This window comes from Pinus tabuliformis, chromosome 4_2 (genome assembly GCF_031772625.1).
Source record: "Pinus tabuliformis cultivar Carrire ecotype Pingquan chromosome 4_2, CPIR1, whole genome shotgun sequence".
Taxonomy (NCBI): Eukaryota; Viridiplantae; Streptophyta; class Pinopsida; order Pinales; family Pinaceae; genus Pinus; species Pinus tabuliformis.
In genome coordinates this window covers 1,025,581,815-1,025,591,008 of record NC_142304.1, presented here as the reverse complement: position 1 = coordinate 1,025,591,008, position 9,194 = coordinate 1,025,581,815, and positions in this window count along the sequence as shown.

Sequence of the window (9,194 nt, the reverse complement as noted above, 5' to 3'; positions counted from 1 at the left end):
CACCCAACTACTGGCTGGAAATCTCATGAGGAATGCCGTGCAGATGAGGTGCTAGCATCTGTGATTGTCTTGGAAGAACAGTGTGCAGAGGGAGTCCAGTTCAACTGAGCATAGTTTCTCTGCGATAAATTTTTGACAAATTGTCAAGAGGCCCAGGAGCAGGGTAAGATCTTCTACTATGGGTGGTTGCTGTTATCTATCCTGTTGGTTTTAGGGGAGTTGTCAAAGGACAGCCAGTTTCCCACCATTGAGAAGAACTTACCCAAAGCTATGAGGTTCACCTTGCTCGGGGTGATGAAAGACGCAACAAGGGTTCATGAGGTCAAGGTGTTTTGAACATCCATCGAGGCGAGTGTTCGAACTTGGATCAACTACAGGCCACATTTTTCCCCGACGGTATACAACAGTTTGCAAAGCGCGACAGAATTCAAGGCGGATATGCATAATCTATATATCCGGGCGCGAAAGGATCCAGCCCGAACATGGGTGAAGCTTCCATTCATTGCAACGGATGATGCAATCTTCGAGGTAATGGCAGCATGGTCTTTAGAGTGGCGCACTTCGGACTTGGCAGAACTGGAAAAGATCGCAGCATAGCAGCGGAAGAGGGAGACCAAGCTACACATCGCGAAGCTGGTGGAGAGAAAACGCCAGGAACAGGAAGCGGCCACGCAGCGGAAGGCAGATGAGGTAGCAACAATAGCGCAGATGGCAGACACCACAACTGCACCCACCGAAGAGACTGACGAAGGTCAAGATATGTCCACAGAGCAGGACATACAGGGGGAGGATGAGGAAGAGGAACGTACAACAATATCGACCCAACTCAAGAGGTTGCACGTCTAGGAGAATCCAATTGCACGAAAAAAGATAAAGACAACGAAGACCTCTGAGGGAGCCCTTCTCGACAGTGGTGAACTAGTTCGCGATGTCACTAAGGATGCTCTAGAAGAGTTGATGACCAAGCAGACCACTGTGTTGGGGGCGCTCAGAGCGTAGTTCCAAGCATTATAGGTGCGACCCCTAGGAGTGATGACACTGCACCTTGTCGAAGGTGCAACCAAAGTTGAGCAGATGTTGTGCGCCCGTACAATGAACACTTTGGTGTTACCAGAAGGCACCATCTTAGCAGAAGCCGAAGGTGACATGAGGGGCTGGGGGTTGAATTTGGTTGCCCTTCCCAGAGAAATCCTATACCAGCTACAGGATGGGGTAACTGCCGAGCTTCGCACTAGGGAGGGCCGCGCTCTCCAAGTATTGAGCAAGAAGAAGGTAAATTTAGAACAACTCAGCCTGTAGCGCGACAAACTAGTCACCCAACACCAGGGATTAGGATAGGTAGTGGAGGAGGCCTGTAGCAGCGTTCCGAAGTTGGCCATGTTGATGGTACTCCCCATCATGGAAAAGATTCATCAACTGGTAGCCAGAGTCCACAGGACACAGGAGGAGTCTGTGAAGGCTCAGTTGGAGCTGAACTTGCAAGTCACGGAGCTGTGACTGAAGGCATAGCCCTCTACACCCCCAGAAGTCAGAGAGCAGCGCCACCGCGCCATTCGATCAGGGTTGAAAGAGATAGAGAACGTTGTACATGGCTGCACGGGATTGTTCGATCAGTCCCTCGTCACGCTCACTTCACTGCAGGATGGCCCAACACTACACCAGTTAGAGAAAGAAGCATGTGAATTGCAGTAGGCCTATGACAATGTCTAGGGGACCGTGCAGACGTTGCCCTTACTCAGTAATTGGTAAAGATGATGGAGGCCCAGGCTCTAAAGGAACAGGTGGATGCCGCATGCCAGAAAGAAGCAAGGCTTATAGCACGCATCCAACCTTGGCTTGAGGAAGCATTCACGGTCACCGCCATGATCGAGTGGAAGCTAGCCCAGATACAGGACACATATGCACAAAGGCAAGAGGGTGCCTCTGACAACGATGCATCAGAGACTCGCGCACAATTGATACAACAAACAGTGTTAGAATGTGTGGTAGACGTCCGCGAAGTGCAGAAGTTGCTGGATGGACTCCAAGAAAAGATCACAGCACCAGCTGAGTGACTCGGGATGAGTCATGTTGATTGTGTTGGGGGCCTATTGGGCAGTGGATGCCCCCATAAGTGGATTTTTGGGGTGTAGAGCTTGATTTTGGTCAATGTAATGTAAAGATGTCGCAAAATGCGGGCGTGGAGTGTGAAAGTCTAGGGTTATTCGCCCTAAAACATTGTAATTTGATATAAAGTGTGTCGGCCTACCCATGGTCTGTGGACCATGGGAATGTATAAATAGAGCGAGTCTCTAAGGGTAGAAGGCAGCTTTTGTTAGTCTAGATCTCAAGTGATATAGGTTTTTGAATGTAATATTTGCTCTGAGTCTATAAGTCCGAGTCTTGGGGAGTAGGAGTAGGAAGAGGCTCTGCAGTTGTGTGTGCAGAGGCCTGGTAGAGTCTGCAACTATGTACGTGGACCCTTGCAGCTGAGTGCATAGGGTGGAATTGGATTATACTGGAACAGAAGGTCAATAAAAGATAAGTTGATTTTGGAATAGTGTGCATCTGATCTGTGTGTTTATGTTTCGGTTATATCCTTGCATTGCTTTATAGTTTATGATTGCGCGCACTGGTTATAAATGTTAAATGAGTAAATAAGTAGACTAGCCCCACAAAATTAAGTCAAATCTATAATAATAACACAATAAGGTTAAGGGATCTAGGCAGCGCCTTTTCGCGCTCTGTACGGAGCTACGCGAAGGTTAGACAGCTGCGCGAAGCAGCGCAAGCACACATGATTGGTTCGCGACCTTCCCAGACCTCATCAAGATATCCCTACAGTGCGGAAACATGGTTCCAACACCCTCCCATACTACGTCGGGTGAAACCTCAGTCCGTGCTCTGCGGACTGTTGTTGAAAGGGCCGGTAGTTTTGGGATTTGTTTGGCTAAAACACTTCTAAACCTGGGTCAGGCCCCATTAAGCCAACACTTTATTAATCTTTTCTCTAGTTACAGAATCAACTCTACCTTGCGCACTCAGCTGCAGGGGTCCACGCACTCAGCTGTAGACTCTACTAGGCCTTTGCGCACTTAGCTACAGAGCCTCTTCCTACTACTATGACCCAAGGCACACTTAGATTCTTACTCTATTCTTCGCTATCTTATTCTATCCATCGATTATATGATTCCTTTCTTTTACAACTTAGAGCCTTGCTCTATTTATACAATCCCATGGTCTACGGACCATGGGTAGGCCAACATTACATTCAAAACTTAGGGCGGACAACCCTATGACTCTAACATACATTTCGCTCCACGCTCACAATTCGTGGAGCTTTACAACAATATCAACTCAAAACTTGGGCTTTGAGCCCCAAAACATGTCATGGGGATATTCCATGCTCAAGAGGCCCCCAACACAAACATCTTGAATCGCCCTCGAGTCCCTCTATTGGTGTGGCAATCTTGGCGGAGAGTCCCTCCAACTGTTCTCGAACGGTCTTGATGTCCACAGCACACTGAGCTACTTCTTCTTGAACCTGCTACATCCGTTCTGCTAAGACCTTTGTGTCCAGCATGCTGCCCTGCATCTGTACATGCATCCCCTAAATGTGCATGAGCTTCCCTTCAATATTCATCGTGATTGTGAAGGCCTCGTCAATCCATGGCTGAGCGTGCGCTTTGAGAACTACTTCCTTATGGCACGCCGCATCCACCTGCTCCTTTAATGCCTGAAGCTTTCTGCATCCTTGCAAGCCGCTAAGTGAGGACTACTGTCTGCACAGTCCCTTTGACACTGTCGTACTACTGCTGGAATTCTCACGCCTCTATCTCCAGGTTCTAGATGTTGGGGTCCTCTTGTAACATTGTGAGGACCTTAAGTGCTTGTTCCAACATGTCAGTACAGTCACACACTACTCCTCTAATTTATTTCAACCCCGTTGTAAGAGTGCTAGTGCGTTGTTCTCTGATCTCTGGGGGAGTGGAAGGCTGTGCCTTCAACTGTAGCTCGGCAATCTAAAGATTCAACTCCAGCTGAACCTTTGTCATCTCTTCTCTGGCCTTGTAGACTCCAGTTGCCAAACTACAGATCCACACTTCTACCGGTAGATCTGCTACGATGGCCATCTCTAGAATGCATCGGCAAGATTCATCTACTGTCTACACCAACCGTTGATTCTTCAACACCAACTCGTCGCGATGAAAGCTGAGCTGCTCCATGTTGATCTTCTGTTCGCTAAGAACTTGGATCGTGTGGATCTCCATAGCACGCAGCTCTGCTGTTATCCCATCCTGTAGCTGATATAGCATTTCCCTGGGAAGGGTAGCCAGATTAAGGCCAAGGCCTTCCATCATGCTAACCAACAATAAATCCATCACATTTGATGACACTAGTGCTCCCTCTGGAAACACTATTGTGTTTTCCATCCTTGCGTGCAACATCTGCTCTGCTGTTGAAGTTCCTGCTGTGACGTGGGTTGACAGGGTACCTTCCTGAGGGGGCAGCACTTGTAACTCCTGCAGCTACGCCGTGAGGGCCCCCAACACAGTCTGATGCGCTTCGTTGGTGACATCGAGGACCATGTCGGCGATGTCATGGAGATCACCTTCGGTTAAGGTGATCGGGTCAATGGCCAACTTTGAGGCCTTGACCTTGTTCCTTGGGCCTGATCTCTCTCCGATGTGCATGCGCTTTAACTGTGTGGATGTGGCCCCTACGTTCACGCTTCCTTCTATTGTTTTTGTTTCCTATGCCTCCTGCCCTGAGGACGTTGCTTGGCCCTCGTCTACCTGTGTTGTTGCTGCCTCTGCTACCTGTGTTGTTGCTATTGCTTCTGCAGCCTTCTTCTACTCCACAGCTTTTTGTGTTACTTCTTGCACTGTCCTATCCTTAGCTGCTGTGGTTTCCTTCCACCTTTTCTCGGCCAGTTTGGTGATGCACAGTTTGGCATCATCCTTATTTCTTTGTGCTGCTGCTTTTTCCAGTTCTATCAGGTCTGGGGCGCGCCACTCTGGAGGCCATGTCTCTAAGACAGTAAAAATTGTCTCATCAGTGGCTACAAAAGGTAGATTCTTCCACTACTTCACTAGATCCTTTCACGCTATGATATAGATGTTGTACATATCAAATTTGAAATCTGCAAAACTCTGCAGACTGTTGTACACTGTGGGCGACAAACACAACTTCTGGTTAATCCACATCTGGATGTTCATGTCCATGAGCACCCAGAAAATTTTTGTGTCGCGAATCTGTTTCATGTCTTTTGTGGCCCAGAGCGAAGCGTACTTCGCGACCCCCGGTAATTCCTAGTCAAAGTTGGGGAACTAATTGTCCTCCCACAGTTCTCCTACTACGAGCAATATGGATAATAGCACCCACGAGTAGTGGAAGGTCTTACCCTGCTCCTGGGCTTCACGATAGTTCTTCAAAAATTATGCACAGAGGAATTCGGACCAGTTGAATTGGACCCCCTCCGCACATTCCTCAGCCAGTGTGATCATCGACGCTGGTACCTCATCACCGTGGCACTTCCTCATGACTTTGTCAGCCAAGATTTGTGTGGCGACGCGGACCCCTTTTTCCTTTATGCTGGAGATAGTGTAGTCCCTCTTCTTCTTTTCCAGCTTATATTTGGTCTCCATGGCCTCTGCAAGGGCCAAATTGCTACCTTTTCCCTCGTCTATAGTCGTGGGGTCCTTTCCTTTGCAGGGAAGCTGCGAGATACAGTGAATTAGATCGGCCGTGATGGGGATAGGTTCATCTAGCCACAGGTGCCATTCATGCACTAGGCAGAGCATTTGCCTGGTGACGAAAATGGTGATTGTTGCGCAGTGGAAATGTGGTACCCACAGTAAGTTCAACAACTCGTCCTTCTCCACACTACATAGCCACTTCCAAAACTCGAGCATTGTCACCACTCCTGTAGTGTTCTACCTCATTAGACTCCCGGTCTCTAGATGGGGGAACTTCTCGCGGTCAGCAAGGTCCTAGTGTTCAAACTTCATGGTTGGCATGCAGCCGAGGTGCATGCCTTCAAACACAATGCCGTCTGGGAGGAGCGGGGTTTGGAGCGTACTCTTGGTTTCATCCAGATCCTTCAGCACTTTAGTCTTCCCTTTACGTAGAGGGACATATTCAGGTAGTTTTGTGGTAGAGCGTAAGGATTGGATATCCTCCTCCATGTCTTCTTCATCTTCTTCTGCGACAATCATGGCCTGTAAGTCTTCTTCTTCCTCATCTGTTTCAATTGTGACTTCTTTCCCCTTTTCTGCCACTGAGATTTTGTTGTGCAACGTGTTCCTAGGGGACACGCGTACTGGACCCATTGCCTATTTATCCTTCTTCGGCCTCGACGTCCATGGTGATTTGGGGATTTTTGTCACAACCCAGCACATTCAGGAACATCCTGTACCATTGGGGTCTGCGCAGCCTCATTGGTGGTTCCATCTTCAATTCCCAACCCATCCTTAGTGGTTGTCATCATAGCTAGGTTGTATTCTGTCACTCGCGAACTTAGGGGCTCAATTATCGCTCGGTTCTCAATGCTCAGTGCTCTGCTCAAACGCTCAACTCTCAAATGACCAAGTGTTGTTTGCTAGCCAGCCATTTGTGTTTTACAGTACCTTTTGAATTTAAATTTGACCGTTCCCCCCAATTCCAAGCCATTAATGATTTCTTGGCAGCAGTTTTTCCCAAATATCACCCATAAATTGCATCTTAAATTCCCTCCACCCACTCCATTTGGCCTCAAATAGTACATCCCATCATCAATAGTGACCTTAATGGTCACTTCCCATCCAACCCATGCGGCAACATAGCCCTCTGTGCACGGTTGTGAACCCTATGATGTTCTGATCCTACACGCATCTCCCAGAGCGCGCAACTCCTAGCCAAAATAATTTATAGTCTCGTGGTCCCTTTCAACTACCTAGAGTGCTTAGGCTGTTCTTCTTATGGCTAGTCAAGTGATCATGCCACCTGTGCCATGCTCTATTCCATCCCTTTTCATGGTTTGTGGAAGCATCCTACCTTCTATTGTCGAGTCCTGCATCACGCACTTCACCATTTGCAACATGCTGCCTTGGTCACTATGCTTGGTGATATGCGGTCTAAGCCAAGGCAGCAGACTAGCTAGTTCATGGCGATAGTTCTCCAGCCTGTTAGTATGATTGTACACACCTTACCTTATCATCCTCAGTTTTTTGATGAGAAATTCTTCCTTTATTTCATCTTCTAGCTTCTTGACCTTCACGTTCATCAAGGCGCTTTTCTCCCTTAGCCGTACCTGATCTTTTTCAAGTTCGTGGAGTCTAAAGTTTCTCTGTCGGATTTCTTCCTCAAGTCCTATATATTTTGTTTCTCGCAGCTACATGATTTCTTCGTTCTTGGCTTCGTGGACTGTCGAATCTATGAGTGCTATTACGCGTGGACTCGGCTTTGCATGCTCCTCAGAGATTACAGCCCCTGCTTCATACTTTAGCTTTGGAATTGCTCTCATGGTTAGGGTTTTGCACATGGTCCTATAGACCCATAGAACTGCTGGTACCCGCAGGACCCAGTCAGTTTGTTTCACATGGTGTACCCTGTTTAGCACTTCGCACACCTTTTCAAAGGCTTCTCCACAGATAATCTTTGGTGCGCTTCATCTTTCCTGCTTCTGCATGTTGTTGTTGTTTTCTATCGTGAGAGCGGTGTGCGTTTGTGCGGGCTATGTACCATATGTCTATACCCATCTAGAAAGGTGGGCACGTAGGTTGTTTCGCCCATCATACCTAGCTTTCATCTACATCTGAGGTTTTCCAAAATGTATAAGCATCGCCCTTCTGCATTCATGCCAATCTTTAAACAGCTCCTGACATGTACCCCACCACCTTCCGGGCATAGCACACAGTGCCCATTTCAAAGCATCGAATAGCTATTGTTCTGGCACTTCACTTTCAAATTTGTTCAGGAATTCATCCACCAGTGTTAATCCATCATACTTCAATAGATCCCTTGCCTTTGTTGCTACACAATGTAGTGACTTTATCATCATGTTACAATTTAGCGTGGTTACCTCGTGTAACCGGTCCTGCCATCGTTCTATTTCCTCGTTTGAATCTGACGTGTAGGAGCTTTCGCGTTCCCAATAAATCCTGCCATCCACTGTTGGATTTACCCAATCCTGCTCTCATGTGGTTATCTTATAGATACAGTCGAGATTGTCATCACTATCATTGTCGCACACCGGTTCTATGTAGCGCACTCCTTCTGCAGGGTCTAGTGGTAGTACTACGTGTAGTGACTTTTTCTCAAAAATCATTTTGCACTTCTTCAAGTTTATGACTCCGTTGATATCAGTGGCCCAATCTATTCCCTGTAGCATGGGTAGGGATTGCTATCATGAACAATCTCTGTCACTTCGAAGTCTTCTAGCATGCGCGCACCTTCAATATCCACCGTACTCCCTGCAATCTTCCCATGGGTAGGATCTTTTGTTGGTTTGCCATTCGCAATTGAATAGGAGACCATTGTAACATGAGCCTACCCATGTGTTCCCCTGTCTTCTTTGGTAGAACATTCACTTCCAATCCTAGATCCAAAATTATTTGATCCATTTCATACTCTCTGATTTGCGTAGTAAATCTCATTTTCCTACCCATTCGCGATGTATGTTTCCTGAGCTTCTGGACTACATGTGGTTCTCCTGACCCAACGCACCTAGTGATCAGTTCCTGCAGTCCTTTCACAGCCTTGTTGTCGCGCAGTAGCTTCATACATGTCTCCAGAAAGGTAGTGAGCATTGAAGGATCCATATCTCGTTCTCGTTGATCCTTACTACCTGAAGTGGAGGCCTACATGAAGCTCTTCTTAGCTTCCATGAATGTCTCCTTTGTGTGCTCCAAATCAAATTCAGGTTCCTTTGTAGGAGCCTTGCGAATCAATGCACTTTCTTCAGGTTTCTTACCTTTGTCATCTCCTGTCGTGATACCACTTCGAAGCACGATGTTCACATTTGGGTCCTCTTCACGCGGCTCAGATCTCATCATTTGTAGGCTCTGAGTCGGGGGAGGCTGGAGTATTCCTTTATCGCATAACCTCTCTATCAGTGTAGGGAAGTCCTCCGTCTCATGGTAAAATTGGGTACTATATAAACATGATGCTCTTGTTGGATTTGTACAATTGCGGGCATAATTCCCTAGCCCTCCGTAATTGTAACAAATCAGTTG